This window comes from Sorex fumeus, unplaced genomic scaffold, assembly GCF_029834395.1.
Source record: "Sorex fumeus unplaced genomic scaffold, SorFum_2.1 ptg000408l, whole genome shotgun sequence".
Lineage (NCBI taxonomy): Eukaryota > Metazoa > Chordata > Mammalia > Eulipotyphla > Soricidae > Sorex > Sorex fumeus.
Window position 1 is genome coordinate 1 of NW_026606463.1, and position 12,500 is coordinate 12,500.

The following is a 12,500-nucleotide window of genomic DNA, read 5'->3' on the forward strand; positions in this document are numbered from 1 at the left end:
GGGGAAAAATTAGTTAAATTCTCCCAATTGGATTACAGTTGGCATGAAATAGGTTTGGAGCAAATAGGAAATGCCTTGAACACTGGAGTCTGAATGAAGGAACTTTGGACTCATTGAAAGTACTGACATCGGGTAGGGCGTTTGCCTGGCACGCGGCCGACCCAGGTTCGATTCCCAGCATCCCATAGGGTCCCCGTGCACTGCCAGGAGTAATTCCAGAGTGCAGAGCCAGGGGTAAACCGTGACCATTGCCGGGTGTGTTTTTATGTTATCCATGCGGCCACAAATGTGGCCGCCTGATCCAGAAATACGTTCACTTGTGTGTGAGGCTCGTCCCAAATATGTGGTAAGCGGCCTTGAGCATGTTGGCGGTTGGGTTTTGGAGGTTTTCGGCTGCTGGGGCTGGGTACCTCGGGGTGGGGAGGAATCTCACCCGCCCCCCCCCCCGGGGCACCCCCATAAACACTCAAAATTTCAGCACTGGAAGGGCCAGAGTGATAGCACAGCAGGGAGGGCGTTTGCCTTGCACGCGGCTGACCTGGGTTTGATCCCCGGCATCCCCTAGAGTCCCCTGAGCACCACCAAGAGTCATTCCTGAGAGCAGAGACAGGAGGAACTCCTGAGCATCGCCGGGTGTGACCCAAAAAGAAAAAAAAAAGGACTGAAAAAAATATATGAAGGACACGCCACCACCAGCAAGGGGAGGCAGATGAAGAAGAATATGTGTCTTATTTCTGGGTCTTCCTTCGTTCCCTCTTCCTCTTCTCTATATTGTTTTGCAGTTTGCTTGTTGGCTAGGGTGTGCTGGTGCTTGGTAGCCCAGGAGTGCTTGTCACAGAGTCCCATTTACCCGTTTACCCCGCCAAGGCGCCCGGGCCTTCATCCGTGGGTTCTTTTGTTTTGTTTTGGTTTGGTTTTGGTTTTTTGGGTCACACCCGACAATGCTCAGTGGTTCCTCCTGGCTCTGTACTCAGGAATCACTCCAGGTGGGGCTCAGGGAACCCAATGGGATGCCAGGCGTCAAACCCGGATTGTCCATGTGCAATGCAAATGCCAGGAATATTGCCCCTGGTTGGTTGGACGACAGCCTGCCTCATGAGCTGGGGGAGAAGGCAGCTGAGATAGAGAAGGGGTCACTGAGTCCATGAGGGTTGGAGGGATCGCTCGGGATGGGAGATATGTGCTGAGAGTAGATCAAGGACCCAACGGGATATGTATTGGATCTGTATTGATCTCAGTGTCTGTATTGCAAACCATCATGCCCCAGAGTAGAGAGAGAGAGTCTGGGGGAGATTGTCTGCCATGGAGGCAGGGGGAGGGGTGCGATGGGGGGGGGGATACTGGGGACATTGGTGGTGGGGAATGGGCACTGCTGGACGGATGGGGGTTCCATCATTGTGTGACTGAAACTGAAACAGGAGAGCTTGGTAACTGCATCTTATGATGATTCAATATAATAAAATAATGTAATAGGAGACTGACACGGAAGAACAGTCAAGACCAGGGCCAGGAAGATTAATCCCTGGTTGGCAGCCACCTCATGAGCTGGAGGTGAAGGCAGCTAGGATGGAGAAGGGGTCACTGAGTCAGTGAGGGTTGGAGGGATGACTCGGGATGGGAGATGTATGCTGAAAGTAGACAAAGGACCAACCGTGATGGCCTCTCAGTGTCTGTATTGCAAACCATAATGCCCAAAAGTAGAGAGAGATTATGGGGAATCATGTCTGCCATGGAGGCGCGGGGGGGGAGGGGATTGGATGGGGGGATAGTGGGGACATTGGTGGCAGAAAATGTGCAGTGGTGGAGGGATGGATGTTTAATCACTGTGTGATTGTAACTCAAACATGAACGCTTGGAACTATCTCACGGGAATTCAATTTAAAAAAAAAAAAAAGAAACTATATTGTGAACTACCTTAGAGCACCGTCACTGTCACTGTCCTCCCGTTGTTCATCGATTTGCTCGAGTGGGTCCAGAAACATTGTGAGTCTTGTGACGGTGTTTGGCATCTCGAAGACGCCACGGGGAGCTTGCCAGGCTCTGCCTTGCAGGCGGGATATTCTCAGGAGCTTGCCGGGCTCTCCGAGAGGGGTGGAGGAATCGAACCCAGGCTGGCCATATGCAAGGCAAACACCCTTCCCCGCTGTGCTATCGCTCCAGCCCAAACTACCTTATAAAAAAAATTTAAATAAAAAAAGAAAGAAAGAAATAGTGAGTGTTCAGTGATTCCTGGAGGGGCACTGAGCCCCTCGCAGCTAGGAATCCTTTGCAGAGCTGAGAGCGACAGAAATCGGAGTGGGGGTCTCCTTTGGAGCCCACCCACCCGCAGGGAATGCGGGGTCATGTCACTGTGTCCCGGTGCCTGCTTGTTCATCCCACGGTTCCCTCCGTTTGCTTGACTCTTCACTCTCAGGGAAGCTTCTGGAAGCCGTGGACCGCCTGGCGCTCACCAATCAGACCCTGGTCTATTTTGCATCTGACCACGGAGGACACCTGGAGGCGCGGAGGGGCCAGACGCAGCTCGGAGGATGGAACGGGAGATTCAAAGGTGCGGGGAGCGAGTCCAGCGTCCGTGTGTGTGTGTTGTGTGTCTCTGTGTGTATGTGTGTTGTGTCTCTCTCTGTGTGTGAGTGGGTGAGGGGTGGGTGTGGGGGAGTGGGACATACGAGTTTTCCTGTTCTTGTTGTGTGAGCCCCGGACGAGGGTGCGACAGGGACGTGAGTTTGTGGGTCGGCGTGTTGGGAAATGAGCTCGAAGTCCGGTGAGTGGGAACACGCACAAGGCAAAGTGGCCGTCGGAACGCCTCGTCCCGGGAAGCCCAGAAGGAGCATGGCTATCTTTCTCTCTCTCTTTCTCTCTCTTTCTTTCTTTCTTTCTTTCTCTTTTTCTTTCTTCCTCCTTTCCTATTCTTTCTCTTTCTTCATTCTTTCTTCCTCTTTCTCTTCCTTCCTTCCTTTCTCTTTCTTTCTTTCTCCCTCCCTATTCTTTCTCTTTCTTTCTTTCATTCTTCCTCTTTCTCTCTCTCTTTCTTTCTTTCTCTCTCTTTCTTTCATCCTTTCATCCTTTCTTCTTTCTTTCATTCTCTCTTTCTTTCCTTTTTCCTTCCTTCCTTTCTCTCTCTTTACCCTTTCTTTCTTTCTTTCTTTCTTCTCCTTCCTTCTTTACTTTCTTCTCCCTTCCTTTATTTTTCTCTTTCTTCCTTTATTCTTCTTCCTTTCTTCTTGTCTTCTCCCTCTCTCCTTCCATCCCTCCCACTTCATTCCTTCCTTCTTTCCTTCTTCCTTCCTTCCTTCCTCCCTCCCTTCCTCCCTTCCTTCCTTTCTTCCTCTCTTCCTTCCTTCCTACCTTCCTTCCTCCCTTCCTTCCTTCCTTCCTTCCCTTCCTCCCTCCCTCCCCCTCCGTCCCCCTCCCTCTCTCTCTTTCTTTCTTTCTTTCATCTCTCTTTCCTTCCTTCCTTCCTCCTTTCTTCCTCCTTCCTTCCTCCCTCCCTTCCTCCCTTCCTCCCTCCCTCCTTCCTTCCTTCCTTCCTTCCTTCCTTCCTTCCTTCCTCTCTTCTTTCATTCATACAATATTCCAACACCCGTTCCTCCACAACTGTCCATTCCCCACCATCAATTTCCCCAGTTCCCCTCTCCCCCCTCCCCCACAGTTTCCCTCTCTCCATCCCTCTGTCTTCCTCTCTTTCTTCCTCTCTCTGTTTCTGTCTCGCACTCCATCTCTCCATCTCTCCCTGTCTCTCTTCCTCCTTTCTGACTGTCTCCCTCTCCTTCTGTCTCTCCCTCCCTTTCTCTCCACCCTCTCCCTCCCTCTCTCCGTCTCTCTCCACTCTCCTTTCAGCGTTTCCCATACAGATACGAAGAGGCGATCATGTTTGTCCCTGTCCCTGTTCTCGGCACCCAGTTCTTCTCCAGAGTGTCTCTGCCACGCGCCATTGGACGAAGACAGTCTTGGCGGTGGTGACGCCACACTTTCAAGCAGAAGTCCTTCACCCACGCATGAAAAACCTTGGCGCCAACATACCCAGGAAGGGCCCTTCTCGCGGGCGTCCTGGCAGCCTGGGCTCCAGGGACTGTCCGCGAGTGGACCCCACTGACCCTCCTTTTCTCCGGCGCAGGTGGCAAAGGCATGGGCGGCTGGGAAGGAGGCATTCGGGTCCCGGGCATCGTGCGCTGGCCCGGGCAGGTGCCCGCGGGACAGGTGATCGATGAGCCCACCAGCCTGATGGATGTCTTCCCCACGGTGGCGGCTCTGGCGGGGGCCGAGGTACCGCAGGACAGGTGAGGCCCAAGGCCACCCAGGGACCCCCCGTACTTCAGGGGGACTCGAGATGCCCTTTGGCCCTGCAATGCAGTCGCCGTCTGACTCTGTTGTGTGGATTTGTTTTCCCAGTGAAAGAACAACTCTGGTCTGTGTGGGGGCCACGCCTGCAGGTGTTTGGGGGACCCTAGGAGGGGTGGGGAAGTGAACGAGGTAGACCGCACGCCTTTCTTTCTTTTCTTTCTTTCTTTCTTTCTTTCTTCCTTCCTTTCTTTCTTCCTTTCTTTCTTCCTTCCTTCCTTCCTTCCTTTCTTTCTTCCTTCCTTCCCTCCCTCCCTCCCTCCTTCCTCTCTTTCTTTCCTTCCTTCCTTCCTGCCTTCCTTCCTTCCCTATCTTCCTTCCTCTCTTTCTCTTCTTTCTTCCTTCCTTCTTTCTTCCTTCCTTCCCTATCTTCCTTCCTTCCTTTCTTCTTTCCTTCTTTCTCTTACTCTGTCTTTCTTCATTTTCTTCTTTCTTTTTCTTTCTTGTTTAACTAACTTTAATCCTTTTTTCTTTCACCTTTTCCTCTTTTTGTTTCTTTTCCTCCCTCTTCTTTCCTTCCCTTCCATCCCTTCCTTCTCTTTTCTCCTTTCATATCCTTCCTTCCCTTTCTCCTTCCCTACCTCCCGTCCTCCCTCCATCTCTTCCTTCCTTCCTTCCTTCCTTCCTTCCTTGCCAGGGCCCCGTAGGTCACCTCCCCCGCCCACCCACGTGTGTCTCCACAGACAGATCGACGGCCGGGACCTCATGCCCCTGCTTCTCGGCCAGCAGCAGCACTCGGAGCACGAGTTTCTCTTCCACTACTGCGAGGTGTATCTGCACGCGGTTCGCTGGCGCCCCAGACACAGTGAGTGCTGGGACCCATCCCCAGGGGGCCCGGCCCACGCCCACCCGCCCAGCTGCCTCAGGGCTCCCTCCCTCCCAGCAACCTGCTAGATTCTAGAATTGGTGTGACAATTTCTCTTCCTCCTCCTCCTCCTCCTCCTCCTCCTCCTTCTTCTTCTTCTCCTTCTTCTCCTTCTCCTTCTCTTCTTCCTCCTCCTTCTCCTCCTCCTCCTCCTTCTTCTTCTCCTCCTCTACTCCCTCCTCCTCCTACTCTTCTCTTTGTCTTCTTCCTTTTCCTCCTTCTTTTTCTTCTTGTTCTTCTTCTTCTTCCCCTCCTCCTCCTACTCTTCTTCCTCCTTTTCCTTTTCCTCCTACTCTTTTCTTCTTCTTCTTCTTCTTCTTCTTCTTCTTCTTCTTCTTCTTCTTCTTCTTCTTCTTCTTCTCCTCCTCCTCCTCCTCCTCCTCCTCCTTCTCCTTCTTCCTCTTCTTCTTCCTCTTCTTCTTCTCCTTCTTCCTCTTCCTCTTCTTCTTCTTCTTCTTCCTCTTCTTCTTCTTCTTCTTCTTCTTCTTCTTCTTCTTCCTCTTCTTCCTCTTCTTCCTCTTCTTCCTCTTCTTCTTCTTCTGTCCTCCGTTCTCTTTTCCTTCTCCTCCTTCTCCTCCTCCTGCATCTCCTCCTTATTCCCTTCTTCACCCCATGTGGAAAACAGTATGGACATATTACAGTAAACTTAGCACTGAGCTGCAATATAACCCAGGATTTCCACTTTAGGGCATCTACCCCCAAGACAAAAAGAATAACAATTGAAAAGGAAATCTGCAGCATTTGGTGCAATAGCGACAAGTCTGACAACAGTTGACCGGGTGATGAACATGTAGCCTGTAGACACACAACGCAGCTGCAAGGAACAACACAACCATGCGATTTGCATGAACTTCTTGTGTGTGTGGTGGTGGTGGTCGGTTGCCACACGTGGCAATGCTCAGAGCTGACTCGGGGCTCTGTGCTCAGGGCAACTCCTAGTTCTTTGCTCAAGGCTCACTCCTGGCTCTGTGCTCAGGACTGACTCCTGGCTCTGTGCTCAGGGATTTCTCCTGGCTCTGAGCTCAGGGATTTCTCCTGGCAGTGCTCCGGGGACGTCATGGGATGCCATGGTGGAACCCGGGTCTGCCGAGTGTAAGACCAACGCCCTCTGCCCTGCCCTATCTCTCCTGCCCAGGTTCGGCCACCTGGAAGGTGCATTACGTGACCCCCGTGTTCCAGCCGCCGGGAGCCCAGGGCTGCTACAGGTCGTACTTGTGCCCGTGTTCCGGGGACCAGGTCACGTACCACGACCCCCCGCTTCTCTTCGACCTCAGCCGGGAGCCCTCAGAGTCCACGCCCCTGACTCGGAACACGGAGCCTCTGTACGACGTGGTGATCAGCAGGGTGGGGGAGGCGGTGAGGGAGCACTGTCGCTCCGTGCTCCCCGTGCCCGTGCAGATGTCTCAACCCCGGAACAGACGCGACCCCTGGCTCAGACCCTGCTGCGGCCTCTTCCCCTTCTGTCTGTGTGACCGGGAGGGGCGGCGCTAGGAGACGAGCTCTCTGGCAGTCAGGGATGCGGGGTCCCATTCACGTGGTTCTTGGGGAGACCCTGGGGTGGCCGACCTGGCTGGTGAAGACAGTAAAAGACTGTGAGACTGGGACGGGCGCTTCTGTTTTATTTCCTTCCCTCTTTGTTTTTAGTTTTAAAATTTTTTAAGAACTTTTTTATTGAGTCACTGTGAGATAGACCCTTACAACGACGCTCCCGGTCAGGTTTTGGTCACACAGTGTTCCAACACCCTTCCCTCCACCAGGACATATTTCCCACCACCAGGGTCCCCAGGTTCCCTCCCATCACCCCCACCTCCTCATCCCTGACCCCCACATTAGCTATCCTGAGCGCAGAGCTAGGAGTGAGCCCTGACTATCGCCAGGTGTGGCCCAAAAAACGGAAGGAAGGAAAGAAAGAAAGAAAGAAAGAAAGAAAGAAAGAAAGAAAGAAAGAAAGAAGGAAGGAAGGAAGGAAGGAAGGGAGGGAGAGAGAGGGAGGAAGGGAAGATGGAAGGAAGGAAGGAAGGAAGAAAGGAAGGAAGGAAGGAAGGAAGGAAGGAAGGGAGAGAGGGAGGAAGGGAAGATGGAAGGAAGGAAGGAAGAGAAGAAAGGAGAGAGGGAAGAAGGAAAGAAAGAAAGAAATTAAGGGGAGAGGCAGGAAAAGAAGAAGGGGGGATGAAAGGAGGAGGGAGAGAAGGAAGGAAAGTTAGGTTAGAATTGGGGAAGGAAGGAAGGAAGGGATGGAGGAGGATGGGAGGGAGAGAGGGATGATGAACAGGAAGGAAGGAAGGAAGGAAGGAAGGAAGGAAGGAAGGGATGGAGGAGGATGGGAGGGAGGGAAGGAGGAAGGTAGGGAGAGAGGGATGATGGACAGGAAGGAAGGAAGGAAGGAAGGAAGGAAGGAAGGAAGGAAGAGGGGCTAGAGTGATAGCCCAGCGGGTAGTGCGTTTGCCTTGCACGCGGCTGACCCGGAGTTTGATTCCCAGCATCCCACAGGGTCCCCAGAGCACCGCCAGGAGTAATTCCTGAGTGCAGAGCCAGTAGGAACCCCTGTCATCGCCGGGTGTGACCCAAAAAGCCAAAAAAAAAAAAAAAAGGCTAGGCTCTCATGCCATTGATGGTGCACCAAATGTCTAAGCAAAAGCAAAAAAATGTACATATTTCAAGAACAGGAGCACAGTATCATTGGCCTGTGTAAGGGTGTCCTGGAAGGATTTTGCCCTGGCAGAATTAGAATACAAGCAGGGGTGTGTGTAAACTCAAAAAAGGGGCACAGCACACAGCGGCGGTGTCTCTATCTCTCCCGCCGCCCGCGTTTCCCCACCCCGGGGAGGTCGAAGGTGATGGGCAGGCGAAGGAAGGAAACGAGGGCCAGACTGGTTGGTCTTCATTGCAGTTGATTCCAATCCTCTCTCCATCCACTCCGGTCTCTCTCCTCTGCGTCCTCTGCTTCTTCCTCCCCCATGCTACTTCATTCTCCTTCTCCATCCCCCTTCATCCTCCTTCTCTGGAGTCTCGATCCTGATCCTCATCTCCCAGCCCACTCTTAAGAGTCTAGTTAAATCCCAAAGCATGAGGGGCTGGGGTAATAATTACACATAGGGGTAGAATTCTTTCCCTCGGGGACATCCGCTCCTAGGACAGATCCTCATTGTCAGATCAATCCACCCTAGAGCGGATTCCCATGGGTGTGTTTCTCCTCTCCTTGTCTAACAAACAAACGTATAAGCATATATAATATAAATCATTTTGTATGGATACAGTAAGAAATACATTAAACTTATAGAATTGCTCTCCGAGGGCCATCTCGATCTCAGACAACAGTGCTCAGGCCAGTTAGTCTTTCCCACCCCTAGCAGGATCCTAGTCTCGTCGTTACCTTTGGATCATGACAGCATTTGTCTATGATCAAACTCTTAACTTATAGTTAAGAATCGTAGCACTTTGGCCTGGCCCATTTCGCTGCCAGGGTAGCTCACCGCTTGCCCTGGGTCCATTCGGTTCCTCTTCGGGACCCTGCTTTTGGGGTGTTAGGAACTAAGGGCAACTGAGGCTTAAGTCGAGAAAGCAGATGCCCAGGAGTGAATAATATTCAAGGCCAATCAAATCCTAAGTTACAAAGCATAATGTTAACGGTCTTTCTGTATCTATACAAAAAGGATATTACCTTAAGGTAAACTGTTCATAAGGCATAAGGAGAGGAGAAAGGCAATATTTCACTCATACATATAAAATCATAGATTTCTGAGGAATCTAACCTTACAAGTTAACAGAGTCTGATTAGGGGGAAAACTGGTTGTGGAGAAGAGCATAGGGAAGAATTTACAGATAAACACAATGGAACGGAAATGCCTCAGGAGCACTGTGATGGGTGTAACCAGATAAACCTAAGATCCTTGTGGAGAAAGGACAAAGCGATGTCAAACTACAGGGGCGCACTGCACATATATGTAAACACGTCCATATACATACATCACTCCCCCCATCACCACCAAGTCCGAGTCCAATTAATCCCTTTTAGGCCACCTAGTAAATCACGAGTTGGAGTAGACCCAGTGCGGGCTGGGTGCAAGGTCATTTGTGATGCAGGAACTGCCTCTGGTCCTGTCTGGTCATTGCATCCAAATGGCGGAGTGATAGGACGTCTCGGACAGCGCCAGCCTGGCACGCAACCGAGACCAGCTCAATCCCATCCCCAGCTCCCCGAAAACCTCACCGTGCACGGCCAGGAGTGACCCCTGAGCTGGACCAGGACAGGGGAAGCCTCCCCAGGATGGGACAGGACTGAGAAAACAAACAACAGAAACAATCAGAAAAGGCCATGGAGAGCTTTATTTCCAAGGAACCGCAGAGCCAAGAGGAAGGGTGCTGGTTACACTTTTCAAAAATTGACCAATTAAAACCGAAAAGATTACAAATAGGATCTTGGGGATCGGAGTGAAAGAGTACCAGGTCGGGTCCTTGCCGGGCAAGTGACAAAGCAAAGATCAAAGCTTGGTTTCGGCCTCCCAAGTCCCCTCATCACCCCTGACCATCACCAGGAGTGGTCCCCAGAGCAGAAAGAGTCAAAAACCAGCTTTTCCGGTGTGATCGCTCCCCGGAACTCCAAGGAACACCACAAGGGCATAAGGAAAGGGGAGTTTGGTAAAACCAATGAACTGATGACCTCTTAACGCCTGTATATGCAAAACATGATGCATGAAGGGAGAGAGAAAGAGAGTGAAAGAACGAGAGAGCAAGAGTGAGAGAGCGAGAGAGAGAGAGAGAGAGAGAGAGAGAGAGAGAGAGAGGTGTCTGCCCCAGAGGCAGGCTGGGGTCTTGGGGGGTGGCAGGAGGGAACCTGGGAATATTGGTGATGGGAAAAGTACACTGGTGGAGGGATGGGGGTTGGATCCTTGTATGCCTGAAACCCAATCATGGACAACTTTGTCATGGTCCATCTCATGGATATTCAATAAAAAAAAAAAAAATAAGGAAAGAAAAAAAATAAGAAAAACCTTAAAAAGAGTTGGGGGTGAGTTGATGGTTGCCTTAACAAGGACAAGACAGGGACCAGAGCAGTAGTAGAGCGGGTGAGGCGTTTGCCTTGCAGGCGGCCGACCCGGGTTCGATGGCCAGCATCCCACATGGTCTCCTGAGCAGCGCCAGGAGTAATTCCTACGTGCAAAGCCAGGGGTAACCCCTGAGCATTGCAGGTGTGAGGACCCCCCCCCCCCAAAAAAGAAAGATATGACATTAAAAATAAAATACATGGGGGCTGGAGCATTTGCCTTGCACTCAGCCAACCTGGGTTCGATTCCCAGCATCCCATAGGGCCCTCCAAGCACAGCCAGGAGTCGTTCCTTAAGTGCAAAGCCAGGAGCACTCCCTGGTGTGCATTGCCAGGTGTGACTCCAAAAAAGGGCAAAAGAATAAATACATAAAATACATCAAAGAAACTTTGGTCCGTCTACACAGTGGAATAGTACGCAGCTGTGAGAAAAAGATAAAGTCATGACATTTGCTTCTAAGTGGGTGGTCATGGACAATACCATGCTGAGTGACATGAGTCAGAAAGACAGGGACATAGAAGGATTGCACTCGGGGGTAAATAGCACAGCAGGTAGGGCGTTAGCCTCGCACGTGGCCAACCCGGGTTCAATTCCCAGCATCCCATAGGGTCCCCTGAACACCACCAGGAGTAATTCCTGAGTGCAGAGCCAGGAGGAACCCCTGTGCATCGCCGGGCATGACCCCCCTCTCCCTCCAAAAAAAGGAACTGCACTCATTGGTATGATATAAAATGACATAATAGGAGACTAACACCCAAGAACAGTAGAGACAAGGGCCAGGAAGATTGCTCCATGGATGGACGCCCAACTTATGAGCTGGGGGAGAAGGCAGCTGGGATGGAGAAGGGGTCACTGAGTCAGGGAGGGATGGAAGGATTGCTCGGGATAGGAGATGTGTGCTGAGAGTAGATCAAGGACCCAACATGATGTGTATTGGATCCGTATTGATCTCAGTGTCTGTATTGCAAACCCTGATGCCCCAAAGTCGAGAGAGAGTCTGGGGGAGATTGTCTGCCCTGGAGGCAGGGGGAGGGATGGGATGGGGGGATACTGGGGACATTGGTGGTGGGGAATGGGCACTGGTGGAGGGATGGGGGTCCCATCATTGTATGACTGAAACTCAAACATGAAAGTTTGGTAACTGCATCTTATGGTGATTCAATATAATAAAATAATGTAATACGAGACTGACTCTCAAGAACAGTCGAGACCAGGGCCAGGGAGATTGCCGCATGGGTGGATGTCGGCCTCATGAGCGGGGGAGAAGGCGGCTGGGATGGAGAAGGGGTCACTGAGTCAGGGAGGGTTGGAGGGGTCGCTCAGGATGGGAGGTGTGTGCTGAGAGTAGATCAAGGACCCAACGTGATGTGTATTGGATCCGTCTTGATAAAGTGTCTGTATTGCAAACCATGTTGCCCCAGAGTACAGAGAGTCTGGGGGAGACTGTCTGCCATGGAGGCAGGGGGAGGGATGGGATGGGGGGGGATACTGGGGACATTGGTGGTGGGGAATGGGCACTGGTGGACGGATGGGGGTTCCATCATAGTACGACTGAAACTCCAACCTGAAAGCTTTGTAACTGTGTCTCAAAGTGATTCAAGAACAAAGAGAAGGCGGCGAGCACAGCCAGGAGAGTGCTGGCTTTGCCCACGAGAGCTCTGTGTTGTTCCATCCCCGGCATCCCGTGGGCTCCCCCTGGCCCACCAGGACAGACGCCTCCGTGCAGACCCACCCAAGCACTCCCCCCAGAAAAATACAATCTTGGGGCTCGGCGGGGAAGACTGCTGCCTGGCACGTGGCACTTGTGGCTTGGAGACACGGGCCCAGCCCCGTGGGAGCTACCCAGGGCGGGCAGGAGGGTGGGCTGAGCCGGGTCAGGTGTCACCGTGCAGCGGGGAAGGCGCCGTCCTCCTTGTCACAGCCGCAGAAGGGAAAACAGCCACAGCACGGTTGCAGCCACGGCTTCCAGAGGCTTCCGAAGGCCGACAGCTGCCGGGGGGCCGGGGACAGGGAGGCCCGGTGGGCACGCACGGCCGCCTCCACCTTCCGTAGCACCGAGTCGAACAGCACCTCGTTGTCGGGGCTCAGCGGGTGCTGCTCCGACGGGTCCCGGGACACATCGAAGAGCAGCGGGGGGTCGTGGCGGGTCACGGCCGGCCCCCAGCAGGGGCACAGGCCGCTGGCGTGGCAGGCGCCCGACCCCTCCGGCGAGGAGCGGGGCGTCACGAAGTGGATCTTCCACACCGTGGCAC

The 12,500-nt window shown here is 52.6% G+C and overlaps 1 pseudogene; it reads right to left on the reverse strand.

Moving 5' to 3' along the window:
- Positions 1 to 12,129: 12,129 nt before the first annotated feature.
- Positions 12,130 to 12,500, reverse strand: part of LOC130019043 (arylsulfatase H-like) — a 10,642-nt pseudogene continuing 10,271 nt past the window's right edge.